The 24,110-nt window shown below is 37.5% G+C and overlaps 1 protein-coding gene across 11 annotated transcripts in view; it reads left to right on the forward strand.

Annotated features, from left to right (window-relative positions):
- YAF2 (YY1 associated factor 2) overlaps positions 1-24,110 on the forward strand; it is a 76,458-nt gene that overhangs the window by 42,955 nt on the left and 9,393 nt on the right. For 4 of the 11 annotated variants that reach the window (XR_005794465.1, XR_005794463.1, XR_005794462.1 and 1 more), the window contains one exon: positions 21,134-21,441. The exons of 6 other annotated variants lie outside the window; for them this stretch is intronic. The gene's annotated coding sequence lies outside the window, so the exon portion shown is untranslated. Of the gene's footprint in view, positions 1-10,758; positions 11,173-21,133; positions 21,442-24,110 lie in introns of those variants that run through there. One more of the 11 variants, XR_005794464.1, reaches the window with a different exon arrangement.

A 24,110-nucleotide genomic window follows, 5' to 3' on the forward strand; every position in this document is an offset into this window, starting at 1 on the left:
ACCTGGTATATAGATGTTATTTCGTAAATGTTGAGTGAATGAATGAATTACACCAAAATAATGTTTTAACATTACTGATTTTGAATATAATAGTAGGACACAATCATATACATAAGGAAGGCTTAGTTTTATTTTTTTTTTCCACAACTTGTAAGCTTTGTGAGGATAAGAATTTTCTTCTTTGCTGTAGTCTCATGTCTAGAATGTTGCCTGGTGGCAATATATATTTAATAAATAATTACTGAACAGGGATGTCTTTATTATGAAAACAACCAAATTATACTATATGTGAAAGTAATGTTCAATAGAACTAAAAGTAGACTGTAAAACTCCGAAGTTGGGGGAAAGGAGAAGAGAAAGAGTGATAGTACTACCTTGATTAAAATTTCTGGGTGTCATTACTTCTATTTATCTCCACCATTTGCCAACTACTCCAAGCCACCATCATCACTTGTCTGGACCATTCTAATAGTGTACCACTCCATCTCTCTAATTCCAAATATATTATGCTTTAGTTCATTCTCTACAGTTTAAAAATTTTTTTTAATGTTTATTTATTTTTGAGAGAAAAAGAGAGCACAAGCAGGGCAGGGACAGAGGGAGAGGAAGGAGCAGAATCCGAAGCAGGCTCCAGGCTTTGAGCTGTCAGCAGAGTCCAGTGTGAGGCTCAACCTCGAGAACTGCAAGACTATGACCTGACCTGAAGTCGGACGCTCAACCCACTGGGCCACCCAGGCGCCCCATCATTCTCTAGTTTTAAAATGGAAATATGATGGAAATCACTTCTCTCCTTAAACGTATTTCAAGATACCTATTGAATGTAGAATAAAATTCAGATTCTTTCACTTGGCCTATTTATAAACTGCATCCGGCCTGCCTACCTCTTGATCTCAGGCAGTTCTTCAGTATTTTCCCAGTGTTACAAACTTTCAGTTTTTATAAGGCAACAAGTTCTTTGCTGCCTTTGTACACTCAGTGTTTACTTTCTACCACATAGCGTCTTTCTCCCAGTCTTTTACTGGGGCGACTCCTTTGCATTATTTATTTTTTAAATTTTTTTTTTTTCAACATTTATTTATTTTTGGGACAGAGAGAGACAGAGCATGAACGGGGGAGGGGCAGAGAGAGAGGGAGACACAGAATCGGAAACAGGCTCCAGGCTCTGAGCCATCAGCCCAGAGCCTGACGCAGGGCTCGAACTCACGGACCGCGAGATCGTGACCTGGCTGAAGTTCGGACGCTTAACCGACTGCGCCACCCAGGCGCCCCTCCTTTGCATTATTTAAATAAGAGCATGTTGGATCATGTGAGCAGTCATCTTTGAAGGCCTTACCTACCCTCACTCCTGTTGCAGTTGCTCATGGTGTTCAAGTGGGACAGGCAAGAACAAAACCACAGTTTGTAATTGTATTATGTAGCTAACTTTTTTGTTTGCCATTACACTTTTTTGTTTGCCATAACACCAAGCATGGCGCTTGGTGCCTAGTAGGTGCTCGGTAAACATTAGTTTAATGTGTGAAATAACTGTATAACAAAAAATGGAAAACAAAAAAATAAACATGGAAAGAAAAAAACCCCAGAAAACAAAAAGAAGACCACGTGTGCTTGTTAAAGCAATAAATGCCCACCACATAAGCTCAGTTATTAAGCAAGACTCAGATTAGGTAGAATACAAAACTCAACTATACAATGAATATTATTAGAAACACATCTGGAACAAAATTACTAAGAAGGTTGGGAGCAAATGGATATAGTGAAAACAAGATATTAGGCAAATATAAACAAATTAATCAGTGGATGGTATTGCTAGACAAAGCTAATTAAAAGTAGTAAACACCAGGTGAGAAAGAGAAGCACTTTGTAATAGTCAAAGATATAGTTACTAATATAAAGACAGCTACAAATCTTTATTTTTTAAAAATGAAGCATTGGAATATGCAAAGTGAAAATTAAATCCAAGGAGGGAGAGAAATAACAGCAGTAATGGGAGACTTTAAAATGTGTTTTAGGGGTGCCTGGGTGGCTCAGTCGGATAAGCATCTGACTTCGGCTTAGGTCATGATTTTGTGGTTTGTGAGTTTGAGCCCTGCGTTGGGCTCTGTGCTGACAGCTCAGAGCCTGGAGCCTGGAGCCTGTAGCCTGCTTCGGATTCCGTGTCTCCTTCTCTGTCTGCCCCTCCCCTGCTTATGTTCAGTCTCTCTCTGTCTCAAAAATAAATAAAGCATTAAAAAAATTTTTCTAATGTCTTTAGTCCTTGTCATATCAGAGATAAATAAGTAGACAATATGAATCATATAATCAATAAATCTGAAATAATATACTCTTATTGTAAAAAGAAAAAGCACCGTTTCAATTTCCCATGGAACATTAAAAAAAAATAAGTACTAGAGGGGTGCCTGGGGCACTCGGTTATGCATCTGACTTTGGGTCAGGTCATGATCTCACAGCTCATGAGTTTGAGCCCTGCGTTGGGCTCTGTGCTGACAGCTCAGAGTGCTTTGGATTCTGTGCCTCTCTCTCTGCCCCTCCCCTGCTCATGCTCTGTCTCTCTTTTTCTCTCAAAAATAAATAAACATTGAAAAAAATTTTTTTAATTTATTAAAAAAAATAAGTACTAGAAAGAAAACTGGAAAAAAAAAGTAGAAACATTATCAACCACATACTCTACAATGAAATTGTAAGTTAATAACAAAAGCAGGACCCAGAAACCAAATCACAAAACCTTCTCAAACCTCAAAACAAAAACCTCAGGGTGCCTGGGTGGTTGAGTTGGTTGAGTGTCTGACCTTTGGTTTTGGCTCAGATTGTGATCTCCCAGTTGTGGGATCGAGCCCCATGTCAGGCCCTTTGCTGAGCATGGAACCTGTTTGGGATTCTCTCTCTCCCTCTCTCTCTCTGCCCCTTCCCCACTTGCTCATATGCACTTTCTCTCTCTCAGAATAAATAAACTTTAAAAAAAAAATATAAAAAGATAAATAAAAATTGCAACTTTATTCTGTTTTATGCAGTTTTCTATGTTGTCCTTTACAGTGATACAAAACAATTATTTTATAAAATACAACCACTGGGGCGCCTGGGTGGCTCAGTCAGTCAAACATCCGACGTTGGCTCAGGACTTTGGCTCAGATCATGATCTCACGGTTCATGAGTTGAGACCCGCATCGTGCTCTGTGCTGACAGCTCAGAGCCTGGACCCTGCTTTGGATTCTGTGTCTCCCTCTCTCTTTGCCCCTTCCCTGCTCTCTCTCTCTCTCTCTCTCTCTCTCTCAAAAATCAACGTTAAAAAAATAAAGTAAAATAAAATAAAACAAAACATGACCACAAATTTGAGAGGATCTTCTTGGCAACTTTTGATTCTTCTTTGGTTGTGGTAGATATTAAATTAGAAGTAGCTTGGGATTGGGAGTTGTGAATGTGATCATTTAAGGTTGCCAAAAACAGATATACCAAGCAGTGGTAACTGATAACAAGATAGGAGACAAAAGAATTACCAGTTAGAATGGCACAGCATCCTGGAACTGCCCTTTCATGTAAGAGGAGATGGCCAAAACATCTTAATGGCTCCCCGTTGGTGAGACATGTTGTATGAAGTTCTGAATGGTGGCTCATGATTTATCACAACTGCACAGCATTGTGACATGTAGAAAGCATGGCTGTAAAAAGACAAATACTGCATAATCTCATGTGCGTGTGGAATCTAAAAAAGATGAACTCAGAGTGCCTGGGTGGCTCAGTCACTTAAGCATCCGACTTCAGCTCAGGTCATGACCTCACGGCTAGTTAGTTTGAGCCCCGTCAGGTTCTGTGCTGACAACTCAGAGCCTGTTTAGGATTCTGTGTCTGCCTCTGTCTACCGTTCCTCCACTCATGCTCTTTCTCTGGCTCTCTCAAATATAAATAAACATTAAAAAAAAAACACCAAAACTCAAAAGAAGCAGAACAGAGTGGTGGCTCCTGAGGAGTGGGAGAAACTGGGAGATGTTGGTGAAAAGGTACAGAGTTTGTTATGCAGGATGAGTAAGTTCTAGAGAATCTAATGTGCAACATGGTGATTATAGTTAACAATATCGTATTGTATACCTAAAATCTGCTAAAAGAATAAATCTTCAGTGGTCTCACCACCACAACAAAAAAAGCTGATGGATATGTTAATTAGCTTGGGTATGGTAGCCATTTTACAGTATACTCATGTATCAAAACAACGTTGTACACTTTAACTGTATATAATTTTTGTCAAATGCATCTTAATAAGGCTGAGAAAAAAAAATAAAGTATGGACTTTAGAATCAGGCAGACGAGGGTTGAATGTGACTTGGAATATGATCATGGCAGGTTTCTTGAGCATTTTGAGCTTTAGTTTCCTCATCATGTGAAAAGGAATTTGTAATGAAATAGTGGATGTAGAGCTTAGATTGATCTTTGGCACACGTAAGACACCTTTCATAGCTTTTATACATTATACTATTTACTAAGACAGTGAAGCATGTAACAAATTATAGGAACAGAATTTAAACATTTGGAATTTTTAAATGTATGCTTTAGTCAGCTGGAATATAAATTTTATATAAGCCCTTCATTCTCAGTTACTCATAACTAAGATCTTGCTACATTTCATTTTTTAATAAAGTATAATCAACATACAATAAAATGCACAGGTCTTATATTTTCCGTTTGACTGCATATAACTTTGAATATTAAAATGGTGGTATCTTTTCATTTGCATTGAATTACATACCAGTGAATTGCTAAATATATTTGATAACTCTGATAATTTAGTAAATTCTATGTTAAGAAAATCCTTTTTTTAGGAATTTCAGGTTATTCAAAGAACTGTGCTAATTTGTGGTCATTGTTGGTCTGTATTAACTCAGTAGCACTGTTTTTTTAGTAAATTATATTTGTGACCTGTCAAACAAAAATTTCTGCACATAGCTTCCATTTAGCACATATTTTATATGAGATTAAAAAGGTAGTCTTGTCAAGTTTCTTTTTATTTACCCCCTTTGGGGAGCCTAATACACTTCTGTTCTTTTTTTCATTTTATTGGTTAACACAAAGTGTTATATTAGTTTCAGGTATACATCATAGTGCTTCCACAAGTCTATGTTTATGCTATCCACAGTCTGTATTTATGCTGTGCTCACCACAGATATAGCTACCGTTCTGTCACCATACAAGGCTGTATTCCCTATGCTGTACCTTCTATCCCTGTGATTTACTCACCCTGTTACTGGAAACCTGTATCTCCCACTCCCCTTCACCTACTTTGCCCAACCCCCTATCCTCATTCCCTAAGAGAAGCTGGGAGTTCACTTGTGTTTGGCTGAGATATAATGAGAATAGACGATATTTGTCCTTCCTAAATTAGGACATTCTGTTCAGAAGCAGAAATCTCTTCTGGAGTTTTGTCCTCTCTTCTTTAGGTGAGCCTCTTTTTGTTGCATGTTTCTTTTTATTTCCTGTTAAACCTTAACTTCCCCTTTTCAGTTATTTTGGAATATGTCATTATGACCTATTAATTCTAAAGTAATTCAGCTCACTTGTGTACAAACCAAGTTGTTTACTTACTGGTTTGTGATATAATTTAACTGCTTAGAGCTAAGTCTGTCTTAGCAAACATGAATGTTTATTCAGAATGTGGTTTTTCTAAGAAATATGGTATTATGTCATAAATTTCAATAGTCATCGATCCAAATTTTGGAGAACTTAACGCAGGCTGAATTAAATCATCTACTAGCAGATAAAAGATAGTCATTTGTTGATTATGACTCTTAATTGTGAAAATGTAATAGTAATATGTAATATACATATACATACATAGAAAATATAATATATAATATGATCATAAAGAAGTAGGCTAGCAGTGATTGGTGTTATTAGGTTTAAATTTAAAAATATTTCAAACTATAAGAAGAGCTATCTTTAAAAGGACATTTTTAGGGGGACATGGATGACTCAGCCGGTTAAGTGTCCGACTTCAGCTCAGGTCATGATCTCATGGTTTGTGAGTTCGAGCCCTGCATTGGGCTCTGTGCTCACAGCTCAAAGCCTAGAGCCTGCTTCAGATTCTGTGTCTCCGTCTCTCTCTGCCTCTCCCCTGCTTGTGCTCACGTGTGCTCTCTCACTCTCCAAAAAAAAAAAAAAAAAAAAATTTTTAAATTAGAATGAAATTTGTGATTACAGGCATCTTAAGTAGAAAAAATCTAAAGAAAATGACAAAAGTAAATTAAAACAGGCAGTTTTGCTCAAGATTTGTGTTCTAACACTTTCTTTTTTTTTTTTTTTAATTTTTTTTCAACGTTTTTATTTATTTGTGGGACAGAGAGAGACAGAGCATGAACGGGGGAGGGGCAGAGAGAGAGGGAGACACAGAATCGGAAACAGGCTCCAGGCTCTGAGCCATCAGCCCAGAGCCTGACGCGGGGCTCGAACCCATGGACCGCGAGATCGTGACCTGGCTGAAGTCGGACGCTTAACCGACTGCGCCACCCAGGCGCCCCAACACTTTCAAAGTTAAATGTAACTAATTTTATTTTGAAAGAATGTGCTACTGTTATATATTCATTATTGATCCTGTTGTTTGTTTTGGACTGACTATTTGTATATGAATTATCGACAAAAGGTGTTTATACTAGGTTAATTTTCCTCTGATACTTAGTGTGGGTTTGCTTACCTTCCCTATCTGTAGCATATATGCCCAGTTAATATTCATGAAATTCCATTTGATATTAATAGTAGCCTGAGAAACATAACCAGGAAAGTAAAATTTTTAAGGACTTTATATCTGCTACAAATACATTATATATAATGTTTATAATATATAATGTGTATAACATTTAACAGATTATAGATAATATGTATATATGTATATGTGTACATATGTGCACATATACACGCACTCAAATATATACATACACGAGGCTAAATAGCAGACTTTAAATATGTTTCTGCTATTGTGGCATCATCATGCCTCTAATCATCCAGCCTTAAACCTTGATGTCTCAAAGCCTCCTCCTCTCTGTCTCAAGAGCCCCAGATCCAATTAGACTCCTGAGTGGTTTTCTTCACATTCTCTCACATAGCCCATTTAAACCCCAGAGCCCTACTTTAGACACTTATCGTCTCTCTCTCTCTCTCTCAAATATGGTAATAATTTCATATTGGTTTCCTTATTTCAAGTCTGACCACCTTTCATTATCAGCAGCGAGGATTCAAAAATGGATTCTGTTTTTTAAACTTTTTATTTATTAAATAACATTTCAAACACATGCAAAAATAGAATACCTTATGGATTGAACTTGTGATAGCTCCCTATTCCTTCAAAAGAAATCCAGACTTCAGGCAACTTAATATATAAGTCACAACTTTCCATATCCTGGTTCCAACTTGCCTTTCCATCTTTGTTCCCTATTATAATATCCGTATTCTAGCAATGCTAGCTTATTTACTAATTATGGGTTTCTGAAAATGCTCTGGAAATTCCATGCATCCTCTTGACATTGTGGCTGTTCATAGTGCTCCCTCTTTTTTATTTTTTTTTAATGTTTTATTTTTGAGACAGGCAGAGTGTGAGCAAGGGAGGGGCGAAAAAGGAGGGAGACACAGACTCTGAAACAGGCTCTGAGCTGTCAGCACAGAACCTGATGTGGGGCTCGAACCCACGAATTGTGAGATCGTGACCTCAGCTGAAGTCAGACGCTCAACCGACTGAGCTATCCAGGTGCCCCTTTGCTCCCTCTGTCTTAATTGCCCTTCTTTTCAGTCCCATGTGTTGAAATTCTGCAACTTAATGTGCAATTTAAGTATAAGCTCTTCAGGAAGGCTTCTCTAACATTTTTCTTTTCCACTCTGACTCTCCCAGTTGTAGGTGTGCTCTTTTAGTGTGTCCTACCTTTCATATTTATTCAACAAATATTTACTGAGAGTATACTATGTTCTAGGCCATTATTGGATCCCTCACGTCTGTTTCTCCCACTAAAACAGAGGCTCCATGATGTTAGGAACCATATTGTCTTCATTTTTTAGCCCCTTCTTGGATTTAGCACAGTATCTTGCATATAGGTGAAGCTTTGAAGTGAATAGTGATCTTAACAATTGACCTTCAGTTATTTGCAAGTAAAGTATTATATAATAAAATTATACATATGAATACTTTGAAAGTTTCTGTTTTTATTTCAAAAAGTAAAACATTTTTTAAAGGTGTAGAAAATAGAGATAGGACAAAGAAGAAAATTAAAATCACCTTAGAAACTGGGGCGCCTGGGTGGCTCAGTCAGTTAAGTGTCTGACTCTTTATCTCAGCTCAGGTCATGATCTCAAGGTTCGTGAGTTCAAGCCCGCATGAGGCTCTGTGCTTACATCACGGAGCCTGCTTGGGATTCTGTCTCTCCTTCTCTCTGCCTCTCCCCTGCTGTGCTCTCTGTCTCTCTCAAAATAAATAAGCTAAAAAAAAGTTAAAACAAAATCATCTTAGGCACCTGGGTGGCTCAGTTGGTTAAGCGGCTGACTCTGGATTTCAGCTCAGGTCATGATATCATGGTTCGTGAGTTTGAGCCCCACGTCAGGCTCTGTGCGGACAGTGCAGAGCCTGTTTGGGATTCTCTCTCTCTTCTCTCCCTCTCTCTGACCTCCCCTGCTGTCTCACTCTCTCAAAATACAAAACAAAAAGAAACCTAGAAATGATAGTCAAAAACACTTTGAACACTTTGCATTGATATATTACTTTTTTTTTCTTTTTAATGTTTATTTGAGAGAGAGACAGAGCACAAGCAGGGCAGGGTTAGACAGAGAGAAGACATAGAGTCTGAAGCAAGGTCCAGGCTCCGAGCTGTCAGCACAAGAACCTGATGCAGAGCTTGAACTCAAGAACTGCAAAATCATGACCTGAGCTGAAGTTCGAGGCTTAACTGACAGAGCCACCCAGGTGTCCCTATTCTATTCGCTTTTTAATTACCTGTACTCCTATTCTCCCTCTTTGTCTCATCTGTGCTCCTCCTTCCCATACCAGAAATCACTCTTTTCACATGGATTTTTGGCAAACAGATTTATTATATATTTCTGTTTAACAAACCATCCCAAAAGATTTGCTCACAGTTTCTGTGAGTCAAGAATTTGGAGCAGCTTAGCTTAATAGTTCTGGCTCAGGATTTATCATGAGGTTGCAATTAAGATGTCAAATGAGGCTGCCGCATCTGAAGGCTTGACTCAGCTGCAGCATCTGCTTCCAAGATGGCGTAGTCACACTGGCTGTTGTTGGCAGAAAGCCTTAGTTCCTTGCTATTTGCACTTCCCCATAGGCCTGCTTCAGTGTCCTGATGACATAACAGTTGGCTTCTCCCACACTGAGTGATCCAAGAGTGAACAAGATGGAAGTCACTGTGAATTTTATGACCTACCCTCAAAAATCCCACTTAGTGATTTCTGCAGTATTCTTCTGGGTACACACATCAGCACTGTTGAGTGTGGGAGGAGACTCTACAAGGGGTGAATGCCAAGAGATAACGAGGCTCATCAGGGCCATCTTCAAGGCTAGTGCTAGTTGTCTACTCTAGAATTGAGCAAAACAAAGGTGAAATAAGCCAAGTAGCTTTTAGTTTTTTTCCAAATTGGGACTTCAGAGTCCCATTTTATTTCAAAATGACAATATGGGGCACCTTGGTGGCTCAGTCGGTTAAGCATCTGACATTGGCCCAGGTCATGATCTTGTGGTTTGTGAGATCAAGCCCAGCATCACACAGCTGACAGCTGCTGACAGCTCAGAGCTTGGAGCCTGCTTCAGATTCTGTGTCTCCCTCTCTTTCTGCCCCTCCCCCCCACTCACACTCTTGTCGCGCGCGCTCTCTCTCTCTCTCTCTCTCAAAAATAAACATTAAAAAAATAGATGTTACATGGGAACGCAAGCTGGAAAACAGTATGATGCAGCCACTCTGGAAGACAGTATGGAGACTCCTCAAAAAACTAAAAATAGAATTACCCTACGACCCAGCAATTGTGCTATTAGGTATTTATCCAAGGGATATAGGTGTGCTGTTTCAAAGGCACACATGCACCCCCATGTTTATAGCAGCACTATCAACAATAGCCAAAGTATGGAAAGAGCCCAAATGTCCATCGATACAGGAATGGATAAAGATGTGGTGTGCGTATATGTATATATATACACATACACACACAATGGAGTATTACTTGGCAATCAAAAAGAATGAAATCTTGCCATTTGCAACTATATGGATGGAACTGGAGGGTATTTTGCTAAGTGAAATTAGAGAAAAATACCATATGACTTCACTCATATGAGGACTTTAAGAGACAAAACAGATGAACATAAGGGAAGGGAAACAAAAATAATATAAAAACAGGGAAGGGGACAAAACATAGGAGACTCATAAATATAGAGAACAAACTGAGGGTTACTGGAGGGCGTTTGGGGGGGGGATGGGCTAAATGGGTAAGGGGCACTAAGGAGTCTACTCCTACAATCATTGTTGGACTATATGCTGACTAATTTGGGTGTCAATTTAAAAAAATAAAATTGTGAAAAAAAATAGCAAAAGTAAGGATGGGACTATCATAATACTTGGTGAATCCTAGCTGAAATACTTTACATACATCAGAATCCCTTTGTAAGGGGTTTATGTGTAATTTCAATAATACAAGAAAATACCATCCTCTTTAATCATGACTGGCTAAGCTAGACTCTGTCAATTAAATGACATTGATTTCCCTTAGTAAATTTGCTGCTTTCTGTATAAAATGCAGATTGTGAAGAGGAATGAACAACCACAGGAGGCTCAATTCAAGTTTGTTGTGTCAATTCATTTCAATTCAACAAATGTTTATTGAACACCCACTGGGTATCAAACTTGGTGCTGGAGTAATTGATTCATAATGGTTTGGGTGCTTATTAATTAACAGCATTTGCAATGCTTTCATTATTATATGTGTGATTGGGTGGGGTTCTGAGATAATTAACATTAAAATCCTGTGAATTTCTAAAGGCAGTATACAGAAAGATAAACAAATGTTATTCTCTTTACTCATAACTCTCATTTCTTTTGTAACAATTTTTTGTAACAATTTCTTTTGTAACGAATTTTCTATTCATTAGAAAACTGTGCCTTAAAACTAAAGATGGCACATTCATACTTGATAATAAATGTATATGAAAATCAAGTTTGCAAATTATTTTGAGATTTTACAAAAATCTTGACAAATCAACATCTTCTAGAAAGTTTCTCAGACATGCTAATAAATAAAAAAAAGAGTTATATGTAAAACCATGAGGCTAAAAAAAATAGATATTACAGAATGACAGAGACAAACTCTTATAAGAATGCATTTCTAAATCAAATTTTAGTGTTATCTTCACAAATTAGTAGCTTTCAGCTTTTTCATATATTAAATTATCTGAAAAACTTCAAAAATAAATAATAGTTTATTATTAATCTTTAATGCTTGTTATGTATAACACAATGTGTTAAGATGTTTTCATGTTCACAACTTTCACTCCTCACAATATTGCTTCTCACTGACAAATGAGACTTTAAGTATCAGAGCAGGATTGCACTCCAGGCAGACTTATTTCAGAACCAGGCTCTTAAACATTATGCCATTGAATCTCAATTTTAAAGTATCCTTGGAACACAGAGGATATATAAGCATACCACAACTTCATGTAAATTAAAAAAACTTAAGGGTACTGGGTGTCATCTGGTTGAGCATCCGATTCTTGATTTCGGCTTGGGTCATGATCCCAGGGTCATGGGATCGAGCCCCATGTTAGACTCTGTGCTGAGCATGGAGCCTGTCTGTCTCTCTCTCTCTCTCTCTCTCTCTCTCCCCTGCTCCTGCTCTCTCTGAAAATAAGACATAAAAATAAGGTGTGCTGAGTGGCTCAGTTGGTTAAGGGTCCTTCCTTTGATTTTGGCTCAGGTCATGATCTTGGGGTTCATGAGACTGAGCCCCTGTAGGGCTCTGCACTGACCGTGCAGAGCCTGCTTGGGACTCTCTTTCTCCCTCTCTCTTTGCCACTCCGTCTCAAAATAAATGAGTAAAACATTAAAAAAATAAAGTGATTAAAAGTAGTATTTTAAAAAATAGTTATTTATAATAAGTCACATCTATGAAAGATATTGTTTACTAAGTTTTTATAGAGCTCATGGACTTGAACTATAAATCAGGTTCTCCAAATTTTATGGTTATTTTCCTGCCCTTAAGTTCTGCTAACTTAAAATTATAATTTGCTGAAATGGTAACAAGTAATGGCTTATTCAGATAATTCTAGATATTCAGATTGAATATGACCCTAAATTATAGATAATTTCTTAGGCTGTTTCTTTTACTCTCAGATTCTTGATGAACGTTGACTCCCTACAATGTTGAGAGTTTGAATATTTCAGATTGAGGCAGTGACAAATGTAATATTAATTAGTTTTCTGGTTAATCTTAGTGGGAAAGTCAATCTCTTGGCTATCTGGCTTTTTCTTAAACTAAAATTAACTTTTTTTGTATTGCACCCTAAGTCAGCATATTCATGCTATTCAAGATGCTAAACATACTGCTCAGATATGCATACTAATTGAGCAAGTGTTAGAAATCTTAGAAATGATCATTTCAGATGTTATTAGTGTCTTGAAGAAATGTAAACACTTTTTCCTGCAACAGCTTATATTAAGGTAGAAAATATATTCAGTATTTTCTTTGTGTAGAAAAGATATTATGACCATTCTGATAATAATCAAAGTTGGGAGGTATATTTTTGATTTCTAGCTATATACATTGAGGTCTAAAGCAATATATGGATTAGGCAAGTAATTCTAACCTCTTTTATAAAAACTGCATACCTACACAAATAGCTGGTATTCTGTCAGTACTGATCCCAGCCCACCTTGTGCATAGTTCACAGTTTTTAATATAGTTTCACTCTACTGGCGGTACCTTTTCTGTAGGTTGGGATATCAGTGATAAATCAGTCATTGATCACTTCTCTATCAGATAGATTGTCTGTGATATAACAAGAACTGATTGATATTTTTTCGTATTTGTGGTTCTAACTGTAAAGCAAAAAATCTAGTGTGAACATGTAATAGTATTAACTCTTCTACATTATATGTTAATACTATACATTGCCCAGCTCTACCATTTATTAAAAGGATTTTGTGCCTTATGCTTTCTCTTCAAACATGTCATCAACTTTGTGAATGTGTTTTTTAAAGCTTCTCTTTATAATGTTTTTGCTATTATAAGTACAACTATGAATGATGCCTTTGTGGTTTTAGACTTCTCTGTTTTTAGTGACAGAATGAATCAGTTTTACACTGAAGACTGTATTTTGTTTTTGTTTTGTAAAAACTTATTTGGTTTGCCAATAATTCTGAAAATTATTCAAAAGCTTTGATACTTCGTGGCACTTTTTGACAAAGGATTATATTGTCACTAGAGGCAAAAGAATGCTAGTTTATTAAAACCAGTTTTTAGATATTTATCAGTACACTTTAATTTTCCAGGTACTAGTGCACACATTAACACTTGCAGATTCACCTGCCCTAATCACTCTGATTGACATTCTGTGTTCTGTTGAAATCTCTCGCTCAGTGTTTACTTTACATCGTTATTCTGAATTTTGGCATTTCTGGAATTATTTTCATCTCTACTTTTATGAGTTTGGATTTTTACAAAATAACAGAATTTCTGTGAAAAATCATAATTGATCTTTTTAAATTTGTGATTATACCAGAGTGATTTTACTTGATTGACTGATAGGGCCCACTAGTGGTACACAGACCATACTTTGGGAATGTTGTGCTAAGCTGTTCTAAGAACACAGGAAGTAACAGGTCTGGGTGGTAAAAGTAAAGGAGAGGTAAAATGAAAGGAACAATACTACTGTCTGATGATGACTTTGAAAATCAGTGTCTTAACCCACACTGGACCAAGAAGCAGAGGAAAGGCAGTAGGGCAAAGGAATAAGGAGAGACAAGACACAGTAAACTGTGCAACAGGAGTAACTGACAGCACAAAATAAAGGTGAACACTACAGAGGAGCAAAGAAATACCAACTAGAACAGCTGTATGAGGACATTAAGTGAAGGACGTATCAAGCATTTACTTCAGTAACTTGAAGCCTGGGACAGCTTGTCCCACACTAAAGGCAGTGGTGAGCTAAGTCAGTACCATAACTTCTTTGTAATACGTAAAGTTTCAGTGGTGTATCAAAGAAACCTTCCTCCAGGATAGACACTAGATTTTCTGTAACATATGGCATCTTGTTACTTGGAATGTTAGTAGGTGTCAATACATATATTAGTTATCTGTTGGAACATAACAAATTCCCTCAAAACTTAGCTGCTTAAAACAACAAGTATTAATTACCTCACAGTTTCTGCCAGTCAGGAATCTGGGTGTAACTCATGTGGGTCCTCTGATTCAGGGTCCCTCACAGGCTGCAGGCATCTCAAAGCATGCTTGGGGGAGGAATTACTTCCAGCCTGTTGGCAGGCCTCAGTTCCTCTGTTGACCAGAGGCTTCCACTGTTCTTTGTCATGTGAGCCACTCTGTAGAGAGTCCACAACATGGCAGGAGAGTGTGAGCAAGATGGAAGCTAGAGTCTTCTAGTAACCTGATTTTGGAAGTAGCATCAATTAATTTTGCTATCTCTGTTTGTTAGAAGCGCTTTATTAGATCCAGCCTACTGACAGCGAGGGGATTAGACAAGAGCATGAATACCAGGAGGTAGGGCTTATTGGGAACCAACTCAGAAGACTGCCTGACACAATAATTGCCTGCCATTTTCATGAATGAGCAAATGAATGAAGGAAAAGAGAGAAACTTAGGAAAAATAGCTTGTACCAATAAGTCCTCCATAAATATAGGTTGCAAGAATGGAAAGTCAACCATAAATAAAAGAAAATTAATTTCCAGGTAAGATTTGTTTTAGCTAAAAATAGACCTAAAAATAGACCTATTTTGATCAATAAGTGTGCTATCCATATCATATCATATATGGACATATAAGTTCATATCATAAAAGAAAGGCTTGGAAAATATGAGTGATGTTTTCTACAGACTTTAAAATCAAATAACATCTTTTAATATTGCCAGTGTCTTTATTTAGAAAAAGAAGAGCATCTAGATTTGATGTTTTTTAGTCATTGGTTTTCAACCTTTCCTACACGTTGGCATCACCTTGGAAACTGGAAAAATGAGCCAAAAAAGGATACCTGGGCTCTAACCCAGGCGAAATAAATCAGAGCCCCTAAAAGTCAGGCCCCAACAGGGATATATTGCTTTAAGAGCTCATCAGGAGATTACAATGTGTGATCAGGGTTAAGAACCCTGCTGATTGTTTTAAAAAATTGTTTTTAATTGATAAATAGTTGACATTGGTGTCAGGTTTACAACATAGTGATTCAGCAATTATGTACATTAGGAAATGCTAACCACCCTAAGTGTAGTTACCATCTGTCACGTAGTTATTAGGATATTATTGACTATATTCCCTATGGTATGCTTTTCATCCCTATGACTTATTTTATAACTGGTAATTTAAGTGTTTTTTTTTTTTTAACATTTATTCATTTTTGAGAGAGAAAGAGATAGACCATGAACGGGGGAGGAGCAGAGAGAGAGGGAGACACAGAATCCAAAGCAAGCCCTAGGCTCTGAGCTGTCAAGCACAGAAGTCATGAAGCCATGACTTAGAAACTGTGAAGTCATGATCTAAGCTGAAGTCAGACACTTAACCGACCAAGCCACCCAGGAGCCCCTAAGTGGTTCTTAACAGGAGGGTTTGAGTATGTACCCTTTCTCTGGTTTCATATAAATTGAAAAGGAGATAATTTTATGAAGAAACTGTCTTCATTCAGCATCTGTTCAGTATGTCCATGGCACTTGTGGGGGCTAAAAAAATGTAAGAGGTTTAAAAATGGGAATAAATTATATTTCATTATATAGTTATATGTGTATTTAATATGATAATCTGACATAGTCTACATGTGCTATCGGGTTTCAGAGAGGGGAGAGATGTATATAGACCAGAGTAGTTAAGGCTATTTGGAAAAGATGGGATCCAAGATGCATTAGGAAAGTACAATTCGAAATGTAGTAACTTGCTTTACTGGACGATACAAATCCTGGAGTCTGATTTGGAGAGATCTGACAACGTAGCCAGCCAGCACTTTGATCTTATTCTGTAGGCCAGTGACAGTATGAGCAACTCAGAAGCTTTGAAAAATACCAGGTTTAACTCCTGAGGGTGTTAATTCCATTGGTCTAGGTGGGGCCCAAGTATTGTAATTTTTATTAGACTCCTTGTGATGCTAATGTATAGCCAGGCTTGTAAAAACTGCCTTAGGATCACTTAGGGTCCCTGGAAATTTTTTAGTAGGAGGATTTAACATTCACCTATCCATTAAAAACACATTGGATTCTTTCTTTCTTTCTTTCTTTCTTTCTTTCTTTCTTTCTTTCTTTCTTTCATTCATTCATTCTGCAGGCACAGGGCAAACAGCAGTGAACCAGATGAAACAGGAAAATGTCCCTGTTTATAATTATGGGGGTGATAGCGAGCTTATATTCCTTTCTGGTAGAGGAAGACAGGCAATAAGCTAATAATATATAACATGGTAAGTAGAAACAAGTGCTTTGAAGAAAAGAAAGCATACGGAGAGAGACAGAGTAATGGGCAGAGTGGGGAGCAGAGTTGGAGGGGAGAGTGTTATTTTATTTCAGGTTAGGAAAGACTTAACTGACAGCTGGCATTTGAGCAGAGACCTGGAAGAAGTGAGGGAGTGAATAGGCAGAGGGGAATAATAAGTAGGGGAAATCCTCAGGCAGGAGTAGAAGGCCATTGAGGTTGGATATTATGGACTAAATTGTGTCCCCTCCCCCTAAATTTATATGTTGAAGTCTTAATCCCCAGTATGCTATTTTTGGAGATAGGGCTTTTAGGAGGTAAATCAGGTTAAATGAGGTCATAAAGATTGGTGAAAGGTGTGATAGAATTAGTGGCTTTTTATAAGAAGAGGAAAAGAGTGATCTCTGTCTTTCTCTACTATGTGAGGATACAGTGAGAAAGAGGCTCTCTGCGAACCGGAAGGAAAGCACTCACCAGAAGCCATACCCTGCTGGACCTTGATTTTGGACTTTGAGGCTCCAGAACTGTGAGAAGATAAATTTTGTTGTTTAAGCCACACGGTCTACAATATTTGTTGTGGCACCCCAAGCCAACTGAGACACAGGAATAGAGGTTTCCGGAGGGGAGATTAAAGAAGATGAGGTGGAGAGAGAGACTGAATCATGTAGGGTTTCAGACTAGAGCAAGAATTTTGGATTTTATTTTCAATTGCCATATATTCTGGTTGCCAGAGTGTAACAAGGGGGAAGGGGTTTAGATGGGGAAGAGGAACCCAATGAATGGTTTTAAGCAGAGGAGTGATATAATTTGAGTGATATAATTTGATTTATATCTGGAATGATCACCTGGCTGCTTTGTGAGAGAATAGTCTATAGTAAAGCAGTTGAAGAATCAGGGGCAAGTGGCAATACAAGGGTGGCATCAGTGGGGTTGGTGAGAAATCCAATTCTCGATCTATTTTGAAGGTAGAGTGGAAAGCATTTGCTGGTAAATTAGATGTGAGTGTGAGAGAAAGGAGAATGAAGACTGCTACCATGTGTTTGGTCTGAGCAACTGGAAAAATGGAGTTTATTTACCAACATAGGAAGACTGTGAGAGACTGGAAGAGTGGAAGAAGGAACGAATCAGAAGTAGTTTTGAATAAGCTAAGTTATTTTGAGTTGCTACTAGACATTGAAGTGAAGATGCTAAATAGGCAGTTGGTTATGTAAGTCTAGGGTTTAGGGGAGACATTGGGGTTGGTGATACAAATTTTGGAGTTGTATAGATCAGTTCTCAACCTTGGATGCATTGATTTATCTCAGGATTGGGGCATTTTTTAATTTGATTACCAGTTAGGTTAAACATTTTTAAAAACCGCTTTTATTGAGGTATAACTGACATACAGTATACTGCACACAATTAAAGTGTACGATATGATAAGTTTTGACATACGAATATACTTGTGAAACCATCACCACAGTTAAGATAGTGAACATATCCATATCCATAATCACCAGAAATTTCTTTGTACCCCTTTTAATTCTTCCCTCCTGTGCCTACCTCTTTCCCATCCTCAGTTGCTAGGCAACTATTGATTTGCTTTCTCTATAGATTAGTTTGCATATTCTAGAATTTCATAGATGGAATCATAACAGTGTATATAGTCTTCTTTGGCCTCTTTAAGCATAATTGTTTTGATATTCAGCTGTGTTGTTGAGTGTGTCAGTTCATTCCTTTCTGTTGTTGAGCAGTATTTCATTATATGAATGTACCGTAATTTCTTTATTCATCTCTTGGTGGACATTTGGTTTGTTTTCAGTTTTTGGCCATTACAAATAAAGCTGCTGTGAACATTCATAAAGAAGTCTTTGTATGGATATATATTTCCTTCTCTGGTTAAATATCTTAGGGTGGAATGGATCACAATTTTTTCATGTTTCAACATGAGGGGTTTTGTGTGTGTGTGTGCGTGTGTGCGTGTGTGTGTGTGTGTGTGTGTGTGTGTGTGTGTGTCCTTGGGGAAAGCTCTTATGCCCAGAAAAGATTATTCAGGGACTACTTTGATTATTAAAATTAATGTTCAATGTAGTAGTTTCAGTTAAAAAAAAATTTAGTTTTTTCTTAAGTTATCTGTTCAATTTTACAAATCTTATTCTACTTATAAAATTTAACAATATTTAACTACCCCCCCCCCAGGCATAGTTATTTTTAAAAAGTATTGTAAATTACTTCTAATGTGGAGCCTGGGCTGAGAACTATTGTACAGATGATATTTAAGGCAAGGACTGAATGAGGTCACCCTGAATAGCACTTCTTGAGTTTTGTGTGCATAAAAAATATCTGTAGTTCTTGGGCAAGGTCTGCAAATCTGCATCTGTACTAGTCTCCTCAGTGCTGATACCTTGGTTTGGTTAGTGGACCACACCATGAGTAGCACTGTCGTTGAGGGTTAACGTAGATAGAAGAGATACCTGAAGACTGAGTCCTGATGCACTCCAAATTTTAGAAATTGTAAAAGAAGGAAAAGAACCAATAATTGAGACTGGGAAAGAGTAGCCAGTGATGCAGGAGAAAAATTGTGTGGCATTCTGGACGCTTGTGAAGAAAGTTTTACCCGAAATAAAGGAGTGATAAACTCAGTCAAATGCAGCTTTTGAAAAGACTGAGCAAGGAATGAACTACAGTTGACCAGTGGATATGGTAAAGTGATTGTTGGTGATCTTGAAAGTAATGGTGTTAGTAAAATGGTAGGGACAAGAACCTGATGGAGGTGAGCACGTTCAGAGAATGGAGGAAAGAGGTGTTGAAAGTGACTATAGACAAACCATTTGATGCATATAGTAGAAAGGAGAACAGAGAAATGGGGCAGTAGCTAAAAAGGTATGTGGACTTAGGGGAAGAGTTGTTTTTCCTTTCTTTTTTTTAAGGTAAGAGCTACTGTTTTGTGTTTGTATGTTGACAGGGATAACCTATTTACAGAAGGAAGTATCACTGAAGCAGGAAAGAAAGGAGGTCAGTAGCAGGAATGGTGTCCTGGAGAAGGGATAAGGGATAGAGGCATGGCTGTGATTGGTAATACGGATAGGGAAGTTAGAGGATATGGGCACAGATAGGAGATTGTGGAGATTTCATCAAATAGCTTCTGTTCTCTCTGAAATAAGAATCAAGGTCACCCCGTGATAACATGGCACACAGTAAAGTAAATTCAGTGCTCGGAACAGTGATTTGAACAGTTTAATAAAAATTTGTTAAATAAATGAATGTAAGGAAGAGTAATCTTGGATTGGAGGGGAGAAGACAAAAGTCCATCAAGTAGATAATATAGAAAGCTGCGGTTGGGTTGGGTGAGAGTGGTAGTCATGAGAATGGTAAGGGGAAGCCATTCCAATAATGCGAAAGAAAAATTGAAAAGACTTGATATTTGTTTGCCTGAGGAGAAGAAAAAGTGAGGAGGACCTGTTTGAACTCTAGAGAGTCTTTAGTCTTTCAGATTAAGGGAACTGTGGTGGTGGTTATTGATTTGAGGGGTTTGTCAGATTTAATTGTTTGAACACTCTAACCTAGTTTTTCTAAAAGCTGATGTAGTCATTTATTTTGTCTCTCCTTACCAAGACCTTCTTAGTAGCTGCCAAAGAATCAAGTCTCCCCTGCTGCTACTTCCCAGGAGTTTAGTAGGGAAAAATGTGTTCAGGGTTTTTGCAGAAGTGTTTGATGTTGAAAATTAAATACAGACCTTAAAGTAAAAACTCTTCAGAATACTCAGATTCTTGAAATGATGAAGACTATTGTTCCTTGCATTTTGTGAGCACACTGAGGCAAGTGGCAAGAAGAAAGAGTATGTAGAACCTGAGGTGTACATTTAAGTGGTATAGTGTGAATACCTTGTACCAGTGGTTTTTGACTAGTATTTCTCACAGCCATACTTCAGGGATAACTGGGAGGTTGGAGGATGAGCACTGAGCAGATGTGGGTTCAGGAGTCTCCACAGCAATTTCAAATAGAAGTTAGGTTTTGTTTTTGTTTTAGTTTAATATATTGACATTCCTTGTAAAACTTTGTTAGCATAATGATTCTTCTGGAAAAACAATAACAAAGAATTTGAGTATCATTACTATCAGTAATATTTGAATTTTGCTGGTAAGTCAAATAGTGCTAGTATTAGCAGAGTAGATTATTTCATATTTTGAAGGTGGAGAAAACCACTTAGTAAGAACTTTTATTTTTTGATTTAGTAATAGATTTTTATAGAAAGCAGACATGTACATTAAACCCTTCATTCCATTTTCATGAAAAAGAAGTAAATTGCTCAGAAGATGACAACAGCAAATTTTTCAAGAAAGTGAATTCTCAAAAGTTGGCACCTCATCAAATCAGTGTCCATATGATTGTTTAATAGTTGTATTTATTATGCATCATGTTTAACTGGTATTTTTAATGATCATTAATATCGAGATACAAGATCTGTACTAGTGCTGGGGATACAAAAATAAGTGAGATTACTGATCTCTTCTCATGTAGGGATAAGAATCCAGTTGCTGGGGAGATAGAACACAGCCATGGAAGGATCAACAGCATTACAGAGGAGTGTAGAAGACCAGGATTCTGCAGAAGTGCTGCAGGGGCTCCACAAATACTTGATGCACATTTCTTTTAAAAATATTTTATCATTAAAAAAATCTAAAGTAACATGTTACATAAATGGGTTCTGTGCAACAAATAGACCATGCATGGAAGGAAAATCACTAAAGCTAATTATTTTGCAGATTAGCTCATTCTTTTTTTTGTTTGTTTTTTTACAATTGTAAAATAAAGTAGCAAATCCTTTATTTGTGTTTCTTGAAACTGTGAAAAGAGAGCCCTAGCAACATTTTTTTAGTTATCGTTTTCCCTCTTCCACCTCTGTCCTCACATAATAGTTTTGCTCCCAACCTACAGTTCTCAAAACCTCTTCAACCCCCACAACCCAACAAAACAAAACCTCTCTCATTAGTGTCTTTCTAATTTCCTTCTTATTCTCCATCACAAAATCTCAAAAACGGATTTATTTAAAAAAAAAAAAAAGAAAAAAAAAGATCTACTTCAGAAAGCCTGGGAGAGAAAGAGTCTTTGAGCAGGCTGCAGAATGCTCCCCTAGACTACAGGAGAAATCTGAGAAATCCAGGGAGTTCACACTGAGTGATTTATATCCTTTTGTGCTTGTTAACCCTTTATAGGCTACATGGTGCTAGAGCTCTCTGATAAGTCTTCAAATGATAATATACTAGATGAATTTTTCCACAAACCCAAGAAACAGTACAGAACGTTATATTTTTAAGGACAAAAAGGAAACAGGGTTTCTCACGTGAGTAGTTATTCAACAGAAAGGATTTTATCATGCAATATTTTGCAACAATGAACCTGAGCCATCTTGTTTTGCTGTAAGACATGTGATTGTATTCTTTCATCTTCTCTGATATTTGGCATCAAAATTTACATGATATGATTCATAAGTAGATTCTGAAGGATAGGCACGTATACCTAGTCTAAAAATGAAACCATAATTTTGGAGCAAAGAAAATGGTTGTCCTCTCTTCAAAACATTACGAGCCATCACGGTTTTCAAAGTAAAATGTTCTGATAATGCCAGTGCAAGAAGTGGAAGCAAAGATAAGCCAAAATCTAGTAGAGGTGTGTTTGAAATCATGAAATCAGTATTACAAGGTAAGTATAGTCCTCAGATTAGGCCTAGTAGCTGATGAGGAGTTAGTCAAATTAAAAAAAAACTTTATCTATGGATATGAGGGAGATCTGACTGTGACATCTGTCACCCCATTGATCGCTAGGGTTGATTTGGCTGATCTGGCTGGCTAGGTGGGTGTCCCCTTCCTCCTTCACCGCTCCATATGCGTCCCTCCCGAAGCTGTGCGCTTCTTTGAAGAGGACCGTTTGGTGAAGGGTATAAGAGTAGCTGCACTCCCTTGCTAGAACCTCCAAACAAGCTTTCAAGGTCCATTTGTAGGAGAACGTAGGGTAGTCAAGCTTCCAAAACTCCAGAAACATCCAAATGAGGCACTGCACATGGCAGTCTGCTTTTCTTTAATAAATAAATAAATAATAAATAAATAAATAAATAAATAAATAAATAAATCTTTACCTATTTCAGGTCTATATACCTTTAAAACCACATTATTACAGAATAGAAATTTGGGTTTAGTATGTTTTTCAAGTCTTAGTAAAATTTTTAACATTGATTGAATTTTATTACTTTTTCTTCTGTACATTATTCATGAAATGACTTAAAGTATTTTTTATTTTTATTTTTTTAACTGTATTTATTTATTTTGAGAGAGAGACAGAGCAAGTGCTCATGAATGGGGCAAGGCAGAAAGGGAGGGAGTGGAGAGAGAATCCTAGCCAGGCTCCACACTGTCAGCCCAGAGCCAAGTGCGGGAATCGATCTCATGAACTGTAAGATCATGGCCTGAGCCAAAATCAAGAGTCAGACACTCGATCACCTTTAAGGTGCCCCTTAAAGGATGTTTTTTAAAAAGACCCATGTTGGGGTCCCTGGGTAGCTCAGTCGGTTAAAGCGTCCAACTTGGGTTCAGGTCATGGTCTCTCAATTGGTGAGTTTGAGCCTCGAGTAGGGAACTGTGCTGACAACTCAGAGGACACTAAAGCAGCGTGGAGCTGCTTCGGATTCTGTGTCTCCCTCTTTCTCTGCCCCTTCCCCACTCGCGCGCGCTCTCTCTCTCTTTCTCTCTCTCTCTCTCTCAAAAATAAACATTAAAAAAATTAGGGGTGCCTGGGTGGCTTAGTAGGTTAAGTGTCGGGGTCATGATCTCATGGTTTGTGAGTTCGAGCCCCAAATGGAGCTCTGCGCTGACAGGGCAGACTGCTTGGGATTCTCTCTCTTGCCTTCTCTCTGCCCCTCCTCCTTCCCTCCGTATCCCTCTCTCTCTCTCTCTGTCTCTCAAAAAATAAAATAAAAACTTAAAAAAAAGAACATTAAAAAAAAAAAAAGGCCCACGCTGATGGCTCTTTTTCCTGGTGTACTGACAGTTTAAACATAAACTAAAGTTCTTTTCACCCTGTTTATAATAAATTCACTTTGTTTTCTCTATTACAACACTTTTTTTTCTTCTTGGTACTTTTGACAAAACTTACCTTTTTTTTAGTTTACTTTTTTATATGGTTTCTATCTGATCTGCTAAGTAAACTCTGTGAACGCACAGACTATGTTTGTCTTACCCATTGTGAACCTCCAGCATCTTACCTATACCTGACTCATGTAAGTGTGCAATACATTTTTTAAACAAAACAAGGTAGCTGCTTATAAAATCTACTTTGGTTAGTTTTTTTGGTTTTTGTTAGCAGTGTATTGACAGACTTACAAGTTTCAGCTGTTTTTACTCATTGAAATTGATTATATTGCTTCACTTTATCATATATTTTAGTGTCCTGAAGACTGTTTCTTTTGGATCTATGAGTTACGCTGCTTCTCTTAGAAAATAAC

The sequence above is a fragment of the Herpailurus yagouaroundi genome, unplaced genomic scaffold (genome assembly GCF_014898765.1).
Source record: "Herpailurus yagouaroundi ecotype Mexico unplaced genomic scaffold, PumYag 166, whole genome shotgun sequence".
Lineage (NCBI taxonomy): Eukaryota > Metazoa > Chordata > Mammalia > Carnivora > Felidae > Herpailurus > Herpailurus yagouaroundi.